The sequence below is a fragment of the Malurus melanocephalus genome, unplaced genomic scaffold (genome assembly GCF_030028575.1).
Source record: "Malurus melanocephalus ecotype Western Australia unplaced genomic scaffold, MMel_1.1 scaffold_3, whole genome shotgun sequence".
NCBI lineage: Eukaryota > Metazoa > Chordata > Aves > Passeriformes > Maluridae > Malurus > Malurus melanocephalus.
The window spans coordinates 7,989,080-8,000,333 of NW_026623235.1; the positions used below are offsets into that span (position 1 = coordinate 7,989,080).

Here is an 11,254-nt window from a genome sequence, read left to right on the forward strand (position 1 = left end):
AGGCAGTGAATAGGTGGCTGCCCACATCAGCTGAATCCAAGGCAACCCTTAGCAACACATGGCATCACAGCCTGTCATCCTATGGGATCCTGTGCTGCTTTCTCTCCCAATGAAACAGCAAAGCTTCACAGCCAGTGAGAACATTTCTGCCCTCACCCTTTGGAGCTAGAGACTGCTGCAGAGAYAGAAACAGGCTGGTAAAATACACAGCAGGAATCACTGTCTTGTGAGAGCTGTAACATTCTCCCTGGATACAAACATGTTTTACCCAGACTAACACACATTTACTTCTCTTCTGAACAGTGCTAGAGCAGCAGAGAAGCYTTCTGACACATTCTAATTTCTTAGTGGCGCTTAAAGTAATAAAGATCTGCCACAATACAAAATCCCACCACAATACAATACATACCAGAAAATAAATAGAGTAATTATTAAAAAAATTTTGTAGCTATCATTCATTATCACCTTTAGATTTAGGGAGGAGAAGCTTGGTAACATTAGCTTGAAACAAGTTATATTTTGGATAGGCTGGTTTCATTTTCAGGATTCATCATAGCTCWAGTAACATCACTAATATTAAGGGTAACAGTTCAAATTGTGTCACCTGTGTGAATGTGGTGACTCAAACACATGAATGAAGTGCCAGAGCCACCCCCAGTTCTGCACAAAACACACACTTTCATTCATTGACAGAGGAGTTGTATGAGCAAGCATTAAGATTTCAGCAGTTTTTATGGACACTTTTGGGACACAGTTCCCAGTCCAAACCCGTGCCCAGACCTGCACATGGCTCKGCACTGCTGACACCCAGTGGCCACAAACCAGGGACTGCAAACCAGACACAATAAGAAGACATGCAGGCAAAGAAAAAAAAAACCTAACCCCAAAAGAATCTATATCACTGAATTATTGGGACTTCAATCATTAGCATCTTACCTGAACAATGGAAAAGTGGAAAAATAAGTTATACAGTCAGATAGGAAATGTTTTTGTGCAGGAAAGTATTCAGGCTATTGAAAAGCTGTTTGAAGCTGCCTCTGATGTCAGTTCATTTGGCTAAACTGACTTTGACACAATAACCTGTTTCAGTTGAAACTGAAGTTTTTGGGCTTGTATTTTTTTTTTTTTTTGAGATCACACATCATCAATAAAGTCTCCTTTAGAACAAAACTGAATTCAAAACTTGCCATATCAAGAGGGTGGAGGTCTGCCAGGGAAAACAGACTAGTGAATAGACTCACATTCCTCAAAACCAGAATTGTAAAGTACGGTCAGGGCAGTGTTTATTCAGTCCATTTTYCCTCTTAGAGGAAATCAAGGGAAAGGCACTGAAGAATCCACAGTTTCTTTAGAAGCAGTCTTAGAGCCTTGTTAATTTGGGAACATTTTAGTGGCACAGCTGACACTGAATAACGTATTTGACAGGGGTTACAATAAAATAACTAAGCATGCTCACACAAGTCTGGAATAAACCCAATTCGTCTGGAAGAATTAAGCTTGTTTTTAAAACAGAACTTGTATTGAACAGGGCAGAGACTATGCTCCAAAAATCTGCTCTGATTTACCCCTCAACAAGTAACTACACAATTTTTCCAAGAGTGAATCTGGGGCTARAAAATCATTAATTATGTTTTCCTATTTCAAAATGATACAAGCCTAACACGCTTTACCCTAATGCTGCCAAAAGCTCTTTCAAATTCCATTACATTGCAACCATCGGGAAAAACAGCCTTTTTTTTAGTTCAGGGACATTTCCACTGGAATGCAATTTACACTCGGCTTTCTCCTCCAGCGCTGGAGATSTGCAGAGCCTCCTGCAGCACTGCCATTTCCTCAACAGAGGCCGCTGCCCTACCGTGGATATTCCAGAGGCGGGGAAGCTGSGACCAGCATGGCCAATGGATCCCAGCAGCTCAGAACCAGCCATGTCCCTCCTGCCCAAACACTGCRCTCAGAACTGTGACATTATCATGGAAACAGCGGCTGACCTCGCAGTCTGACTTTTTTTCAAAGTAAACTGGGAATGTTTTTATCAGGTACATAAAGACACAAAAAAAAAACTCATTCAAAAAGAGCTCTGGCAGATTTAAGTTTTTTTTTTTTTTTTTTATTCTTTTAGAGAAAAGCTGCTTACCCTATGAAAGATGCCATGCCTTTTAAAACTGTGCTATACTACCACATTACTAAGAAAGTTTCTTATTTCAGGGATGTCAGCCTATAATTTAAGAACCCTCAAGCTCTCATCTACAAAAAAAAMTAAACCCGGCAATAATTTGTATGCTAAGTCCTTCTCGTGCCAGCTTTTTACCTCTATATAAAGAAAACAAAACCCCAACCAAAAATAAAAAAAAAAAGCCTTAAAACCCCCAAAACCAAATCTGCAAGCTTTATCTAAACACTAAAAAAAAGAACTATCTTTTCAATTACTGACTTCCTAACCAGCCCAGTTGAAGTGCCATTTTTCAGTTGGTATTTCACATGTGAAACAGCACTCCTCTTCCAGCCTAGTCTGATTTGGAAATGTTCTTGTTTCAGAGAAGCTGAATTCCCATCTATCAGACTGCCACACGTTTCAGTGTCAGAGCTGGATGAAGYTGCACTGAGGCTCTGACAGCTTTGCCAGTGCTGCCATCTAATGCACCAGGACAAGGAGTACAAGACCCACATCGCTCTGCAGCACTCAGCTGAAATGTTTTCTTCGAGTTCAGCTCTAACAGTTTTGCACCACTTCAGTGCCTTGGCTTGTAATCCTGCACTAACAATGTCATGACAAATTTTCTCATCTTCAAGCTGACAGATAYAAATAGCCATTGACACATTCCATCCCAAGGGACTGCTGCTGGAATGTCACAGTGTTAAACCACAAACCTTGTGTGCATGAACCTGACACTGACTGCCCATCTGAGAATTCAGTTCAGTGACACATCAGCTCTGAAAYATCAAGSAGGAAGGGACCTTCCAAATCACAGAGCTGGAAGGGCAGGTTTCCATATTTCAGGATAGCTTTCTGATTATTCTGTGGACTTTCATTTTACTGAGACAGCAGTCACAGTATGTTTGCAGGATACAGAAGGCTAATGAAGAGGATGATGGTACAACAGAGGATGAGCACCAGGATGATGCTCCTTCCCACTCCATCTGTTTCCAAAAATGGTAACAAACAGACAGGCCTCAGGCAAGGCAGAAGGATAAAACTGGCCTCTACATGGTGGTAATTTATTTGAAATTTCACAAGAGACTTTTTGCAAGATCAAGGATCTGCAGCCATCTTTGTTACATCTACAGATCCCCTGATAAGACACAGCACCAACTGCTTTTACTGAACCTGGATAGTTTTTCTTGTTGGAAAGCAAGTGTTGAAAAAATCCCACCTAAACAAAAAAAAACCCAAAAAACCCCCAAAAAACCCCAACCAAAATAACAATAATAACAACAACAACAAAACAAAAAAGAAAAACCCACCTGGGACCACACTGGTTAAGATTTCTCCAGTGGTGCAAATATGATAAGATTTTAATCATCTTTTCGATCTCTCCCAACATACCTCAAATTTTCTTTTAATCTTAAAATCAAACTAAAGGTGCCCAGTAAGCCTAATTAATTAATTTTATCTGCCTGTTGGAAACGGGGGGGGGGGGGAAATTGCTGTTCTTCAGTGATTTCACACAGTCTACAATCCGTTAAGATCAGTAACAAATACACAGAATATCACTGTGGTMCATCTGTGAACTCTACAAGTTCATCTTAGCCCATCTCAAAAGAAGTTTGCAGCAGTTCTTAGGGAAAACCAGGTATATATGCAGAATGGAAAGACATTAAAGAATACTGAATACATTTAATAATCACATCTGGCTCTGAAAAATACTTGACCTGAAAATACATACTAGAAGAACCTCAAATACATGGTCCCCTTGCTCCCATTCTTCCCTAGACACCTGCTCACACAAAGGTTCAGGTTTTACTGGATAGTATGCTTTTTTTCAGGTTTTAACCTAATTCAACAGCAACATCTAGCTCAATTTGTCCCATTCTTTAAAGCTTAAAAAAWGTTTTCCATAATCTCCAGTTCTTTTCTTTACATGTTGCTTATGTAGGGTTTCTGCCAGTCCCTCCTCATCCTGAATAAACCCTGATGATTTATGATACTGTCAAACATTTGGCAACTACTTTGTCTTGGCATAGCTGGAGAAGTTGAAAGCATCAGGAGTCTGACACCCCAGCTTCTGCTGAAGTGGACACCACATCAGTTTAACTTACAAACATTCTCCCTTCAATACCTGAAGCACTGCTGATTCACAGTTTCTTCAAAGAAAACAGAAGYTATTTTTCATGAGCTGTAGCCATTTGCTGGACAGCATTCTTCTTGCAGGCAGTACCATTCCCAGCAATGCTCCTTGAGTTTTTGCTAGCTTTTCTGAATGACTCTCACCTTCCTGAGCAGAAGCAGCACTGCTCTAGCAGGGGAATAACTGGAGGGGGTGAAAGGATGTGCAAAATCAAGTGCACACAAACTAAGTGAAGGAAGAAAGATGGTGATCCTGGAGCCTACACTTGGCTAGACAAACCCATAGTCTGACTCAKTTTAGTCACTTTTATAATCTATCCTTTGCAAAAGCATACAATGCTGTAAATCAAAAGTCTGCACTAGTCCCAACTGCRGTTTTAGTAACACCCCCAGCTGACTTCACAAATGAAAGCTATTAAAGGAAAAAGGTACTATTGCTGCTAGCACTAGATGTTTTTCCATTAGTTTATTAAAGATTTGGAAAATACTGCTGTACGCTTGTCAGTTCCTAGACTCATTCCTTAACCCACAGACACAAGTCAGTAAGCAAGGACTGTGGACCTAAACCAGCAATATCATAAACTCTCCTAAGAATGACAAAAATGTGACAGTTCATCAAAACTTGTAGTTCTGCAAAACAAGTATTTTAAAATATGAATTATACACCAAAATAAAGACAATTACTTTATATGCCATATATTCTTAATTCTGAATGCAGTATTCAAATAGTTCTGGACACAGCACTAGAAAATGTTTTCTACTCTTGTCAACAAAACTGATGACAAAGGCTCCTAGAAGGACCTGTGGTGCTCTGGGAAMAGAAGCCCATGCWGGAGAAGGTTTGCTGGCAGGATTTGTGACCCCATGGAAGGGACCAACACTGAAGAAGTTTGTAAAGAACTGTAGCCCTTGGGAAGGATTCATGTTGGASAAGTTTCTGGAGAACTGTGTCCTGTGGGAGGGATATTCCACATGGGAACAGGGAAGGGCTCCTCTCCCTGAGGAGGAAGCAGCAAGSAGAAACAACCTGTGAGGGACTGAGTGTAACCCCCCTTCCCCATCTCCCTACACTGAGCAGGGAGGGGTGAGGTAAAGAACTGGGGATAAAGTTAAGCCTAGTAAGGAGGGGGTTGGGGGGAAGGAGCTCWGATTTGACTGGTAATAAATCCAACTAATTTCCCTAAGTGGAGTCTGTTTTGTCCATGACAGTAACTGGTGAGTGATCTCTCCCCACCCTTATCTCAATCCATGAGCCTTCTGTTGTATTTTCTCTCCCTTGTCCAACWGAGAAGGGAGAGGCAGAGCAGCTTTGGTGTGCACCTGGCATCTAGCCTGGGCTAAACCCACCACACAAATCAACTTAATCAGCTCCCCAGAATTCAAAGGCTTTTTGATGATTAAACAAAAACAGAAGAAAAATAACTCCCACCTCACATTTGGTACCATTACCTTCCCTATGTGACAGGAGATGGATAGCTGTGCTGGCAAAGCACAGTAAACATGAAGGATAACACAGACACTCTAKGCAGCAGCTTGGATCACAAGAAGCAGATTATAAAACTCAGAGCTAAAACCTTCACAGGAGCATCARCTACCTCTTCAGTCTCACAAGCTGGTTCAGAGTATTGGTTTCTGGCATAAGGCATCTGGTTCAGCTACACAGTAGCTTTACTGAAGAGACAAAGAAAAAGCCACCAAAACACCACGTCTTCATTTAAATTGTTCAAGAAGTTGCAKAGTCTTCTAGGATAAGTTCACACAAATGGCCAAACCACTTTAATTCTGTGCACAATAAAAATGCCTTCTTTGAAGTAATGGGACTTCACATCACTGCTGAAGTTTTCAAAATCAGCCTCACCCAGCTGTGTGGTGAGGTCCTGTACAAGCAAAAACCAAACCCTTGYAGCCTGCTTTAGCACCTTTAACCGAGAGGCACAGATTTAGTAAGGGATCAGGACTCCCTGTGAACACCAYAAATTTCAAGAGCTGTTGAAGGAAAAGAGGAAAAACAAGTTCTTGAAAGGAAAATTAGTAATATTCAAATAGTCCCATTTTTTGTCATTTAACATACCACAATTTTGCTAATTTGCCAGCAGTTTTCTAGCAGGTTAAGTTTCAGTTCTTACCTACAGCCAGTGCTGCACTCTGTTCTTGGCCTCCAGTCTGTTTTAAAAGAGAAAAGAGATTATGAAAATTAATTCTTTTGTACCAGAAATCTTAAATGCAATGCAATGTGACCTTGGAAAAGAAAACATACATCTGTTCCAGACATACTGTTTTTGTGGMTCTACTTCATAAACATAGTCTATACGCCACTGGGACTTTTGAAAAACATGCTAAGAAAATATAATGCAGAACTGTTTTATCTCTAGGCATACAAATAAATAGGGAATGCCATTATTTGGCAACAAAYGTGTTTCCAGGGAAAAAGGCTGCCATGTCAGATAATCCATAACCACACATATTCCAGAATAAATTTAATAACTAAAGACTCAAAGCTGCAAAAAAATACCAGTGGCAAATTGTTCCGCTTGCATTTCACTTTGCTTTAACAAGAAAATCACGTAAGATTCTAATCCAACCACACAAATGTGCWCTTGAAAAAAATTCAAGGCTAGCATGCTGACCTCCAGAAAAGGCATTTTCAAGTCACCACTGAAAACCATTTSCTCAACAAAGAAAACCAATGTTCTTGGACAGCCTTGGTGTTCTGTACACATCATTGCCACTGTTTTAACGTGGTGAAATAATTATGTTAACAGTACAKTTTAAAGGAGAAGATGTGGAGTACTACAGTAACTCAAAGCTTCACAGGAAATAATAGTGTAACATGGCTAGGGAAGGCACTGAAGATCTAGAGCATCACAGGCAAGAAGCAGAGTGGAGACAATAGTGAGAAGGACTCTTCGCAGCCCAGAGAACTGAACATGAGCAAAAAGATGGCCACCAGACATCTGTGGAAAAACTGTGGAAATTTAATTCTCCATTCTTCCCAGTGCATGCATCTCTCTAAAAGAAGCTTTCCTTTTGACCACACTTCTTTAAGTTTGGGTAGCATCTGCTTTTGCCTTTGCCCAATGACTTCAGCTTCCCCTTAGTTTCTCAGAAATAAGCAACAGCCAGTACATCAGGACAAAAAGAATGGTTAACAGCACCATCTTTGTAGGAGCTGCTGCAATTTCCTAAAACTCACCCACGCTCATTAGCCATATTTTAAATATGTWTTTTTTCTTCCCCCTTCTCATGACTTCAGACCACTCAATTTGTGCTTTGAGACAGCACAAAAATAAAATATAAAACCCTGGAAACCACTAGGCCCCTGCAGGCCAGGGCTGAACACAACTGACATTGCAAAGAGAAACTGAAACCAAAGCTAGATCCGACACTACTGTAAGAAGCTAATTTCCTGAAAAAGAGTGAAAGGTCAGATAGGACTGAGCTATAAACAAAAACAAGAAGTCCAAATTCATGAATTTGGAATGAGCAGACTATAGATGTAAATATGAAAAAGRTAGAATAAAACCCCACCATAACAACAAGCCTAGGGACTTTACAAAAATTGTGCCCTAATGGTACTAGTTCATCACTACAGAAATAYCCATATTCCCAACTGATAAAATTACTAAGAAAGAAATAAAACATTCCTCAGCTCTTTCCATCTTTCTGGACACACTGCTGCACACACAGAAACACAAGCACTTACCACCTGCAAGAAAAACGTGCTGATGCTCAGGTGGTGTGTCCTGAAGGCTTCAATGAATGAGTGGAAGTTAATAATTAACAAAGCCTTATAGGAGTGGTAATGAAGRCAGGAGGAAAAAAAGCAAAGCCATTAGGCAAAAGGGAAGCAGCCAGGAAAGCTGAGAATTACAGGTCAGTTGGACTATCATYGTTAACAGGCAGAGGTGTTACGGCAGGAATCTATTAACTGGTTTCCCATCTTTTAGTACCTATGAGCCAGCTTCAAGCAAAACAGCTCACACTGAGCACAGCTGATGCTATTGCTTGGTTTATACCAGTAAGCTGATGGGTATTTAATTTTTTTGCATAGTGTGGCTTCACATCAGATGGTATTTTAAATTTTAGAGATTAGCACTGAGCAATATAAYAAAGCACTCTCTAAATGCATAAGAAATGGACTTGCAGATCCCTAGTCAGTGAGGGACACCAGCAAAGATGCATTGAGAGTGGCCAGATGTGGAATTAAAGGTGTGACGGATTCTTAACAGAATTAATTTTTGACCTTTGGATGCACCTTAATTCATACAAAACAGTAGCTAAATGAACAACTCTGTCAGGTTCAGAGTGCGCTAYTTGGGTTTTCTTTCTAGGATTGAGGATCTGCAAACCTCTGAGCTTCCCTCTTAGTCTCAAGGTTTAGATCTGCAGATTAATACAGGAATACCACACAGAGGCATGAGACATGTATACTACATAAATAAATAGGCAGTGAAAATTAAATAATACAGATCCAGCATTTTTCAATTCCTTGTGATTCTGAGGAAATCAAATATTTAGTGTAACATAACAGAGAGAAGCAGGTCTGGGCAGAAATATTAACTTTGCTCAATGGGTTACAGCTCATGGAGTCAAACAGCAGAAAGATTAATGCATTCCATCCCCGGGATCTCATTTAGACACATAACCCCTTCCCTTGAATTGAAGCCTAACTTCACCACAGCAGAAATAAGCCAAAGCTTATGCCAACATCTCAGGCCAACTACAACAGAAATTCAAAGAACTGTCACAACAGCTGGAGAACAAAAATGGAAAACTGTCTAGAGCCATCAGAGAGGGACAGTGAATCATCTAAACTGCAGCTATTCATTTTCAGAACAAAACCAAGCATCAGTCAGTTTGTCAGAGGCAAAGCCTGCAGTTGACACAAGTCAAATAGTACCCAAATATAAAAAATGCAGTCATGAAACCTGGCATCATTGTGAATAATGAAACTGGAGGAAAAAAACCCAGTAAAAACTGGCTAACCACTGAATAAGGCCTGTGCTTTGGGCATCCATCTCATACTGAACCCATGCTGCTTAACTCAGCAGTTAAAACATGAAAACAGATTTCACATGAGAACAGCTAACCATTAACTTCCAGTATGAAACAACTGTCTTCTGCCCAACTCTGGCTGAAGTAATTAAGAAGCCTCTACACTCAAGCATAGACTTGTCAGTGACTGTCAGTTATGATTTGCTACAAGAATGATGATTTTTCAAGCTTTCCAACACTCAGGTTCTTCTGCCTATTAAAAACTGAAAACACGGAGTGGTAGGAAATAATTAACAACAACTTTGCACCAAGAATCTAAATTACTTTCTGTGTATTCAGTTGGTATCTCAGCTCTTCAGGGAACTTCAAAAATTAATAACTTCACAAAGTTTACAACATTTACTAGCAAAAGCTTGCATGGAATTCATATACTCTATGTGAAATACTGGGCATCCAGACTAAAGTTGTCTTCAAAACACAATCCACTGCTGCTTTCACAGAGCAAATGTTTGAATTCCTAGTTTGCAGCCCAAGCTTGCACAAGGACTCCCCTTGATAAGCATCACCAACTTCAAATCTATGTGACCCAGCAGTGGAYTGTGGCACAGATGTTCTCAGTCCATTAATCTTGACTGCCCTTGGATACAGAACAGAACAGGATCTAGCTCAAAAACTGCCTGCCCTGGTACTGTTTAGATGCTCCTGCTCTCTTGGTCCAGTTTCAGACTTGAAATTAAGTTAGAGAAAGCTCTAAAAAACTTGTTACCCTTAGAAGCTCCCACTAAAACATAAAAGTCAAGATCAGTGCAAAACAGAACCACAAGTCAAATACATCCCACATATTGTGGGTAGTACAAAAAGAAAACTAAGAAATATTTATTAATAAAACCTGATTTTTACTTTAGTAACAATAACAGATGGCTAAACTATAAAAAATAATCCATTGCTAAGGTCATGTTTCAAAGGAAGTTTCARGGCATCTGCAAATGAACCCATGGTTCAATGCTAAATGGGTGTGAACTCTGATGTTTAGCATCAGTGATTGTGGATAAAGATTCTTCTATATCTGTATTGCAATTGTATATTAGATTAAGATTAGCAAAGGCAATCTTACCCCTACTGCAAAGTGACCTCAGTCCTTCATAAAGAGCAAATGTACTGGTTGCTTGCTATAAAACCACTTTTTTGACTTCTGTCAAAAGACATTGGTCTTTTGAAGCTTCACTTCAAATCTTTCTTCTCCATTTTCATTTATCCTGGTAAAGCTAAACTGCATCTTAAAAGTCCATGTGACACATTAAATCTTTCTCTATCCTATATAATYTCTYAATACTGTCACAGTACCTAATATTRCTTGCTACACTCAAGCCCATGTTTTGAATTTGTAATTTAATGATAGTGAATGTATCAGAGGGTCTAGCATTCCGTTACAATTTTTGAAGCTTGTTTAATTTTCCCTAATTATTATACTTTCATAGGATACATTAACTCTAAACTGYTAGCATTGCATAGCAGCTTCACTTTCTGTGACCTTAATTTCAAGATTTTTTTTTTAATAGTTTTTGTAGATAAGGTATCACCTTATATTGTTATGGACTTGGCAGAGGTGGGTTAATGGTTGGACTTGATCTTACAGGTCTATTCCAACCTAAACGATTCCTTGAAAGCCTTCAAAAAAGTTTAGATCCTSCATTATAGACCAACAGGAGGGGAACAAGGTTTTATACATATATCCCTTTCACCAACTTAAAAAAAAGGGGAAAATCAAAAAGGTATTTGAGGAATCCTGTATGGCACAAGAGGACAGTCACACAAAATTAGTATTCACCACAAGAATTTATATTTTGTCCCCTTACACATAAGTTTTCCACAAACAAACCATTACTTTGGCTTAATGGAAACAGCGAAATAAACCATCATAATCTTCATTTTTGCATCTCAAAGTTCTACACAAAGTGAACAAACAAAAAAAAA

The 11,254-nt window shown here is 39.5% G+C and overlaps 1 protein-coding gene across 3 annotated transcripts in view; it reads right to left on the minus strand.

Annotated features, from left to right (window-relative positions):
* Nucleotides 1–11,254, minus strand: part of CYRIB (CYFIP related Rac1 interactor B) — a 94,454-nt gene that overhangs the window by 22,733 nt on the left and 60,467 nt on the right. For all 3 annotated transcript variants that reach the window (XM_057368626.1, XM_057368618.1, XM_057368609.1), the window contains exon 3: nucleotides 6,412–6,448. The gene's annotated coding sequence lies outside the window, so the exon portion shown is untranslated. The remainder of the gene's footprint in view (nucleotides 1–6,411; nucleotides 6,449–11,254) is intronic.